Raw genomic sequence first — 492 nt, forward strand, 5'->3', positions numbered from 1 at the left:
TTATGCTTTCTGATTGCCTCCAGGAAAATGGGATCAGGAAATGGGCTTCCCTTTTCAAGATGCCACTGTTGGTCGTTGTGACATAACTTAGGAATTAATTTTCAGCCTATTTATTTTTTTTGTCTGCTTGTCCCGCTCCACAATCCCCGTTCCAGCCTTTTTTCTAGTTATACACAGTTCAGGGCCAACTGTGGCTGTTTGGTTTTAAGTGGAAACTGTCTCTTTAAATTTCGAGGAGATCTGTGCGCATGTGTAGTAGAACCCTCCAAGAGTGGGGCTGGGATGTCCACTAGCTCAGCACCCCTATAGTCACCAGAATGGAGGTACGCAGACAGCATGGGACCAACGAACAGATACCAAAAGACAAGAATGTCCACATCTCTATCTCCATGGCTCTGTCAGGCGTCTTTGGCCGCTCCGATCCTTCCCCCGCTTGGCCCTACACAAGATGGCGGCTCCTGGAGCAGCTGAGCATCCGGAACCAGAACCAGA

Source organism: Chrysochloris asiatica, unplaced genomic scaffold, assembly GCF_000296735.1.
Source record: "Chrysochloris asiatica unplaced genomic scaffold, ChrAsi1.0 scaffold00135, whole genome shotgun sequence".
Classification (NCBI taxonomy): Eukaryota; Metazoa; Chordata; class Mammalia; order Afrosoricida; family Chrysochloridae; genus Chrysochloris; species Chrysochloris asiatica.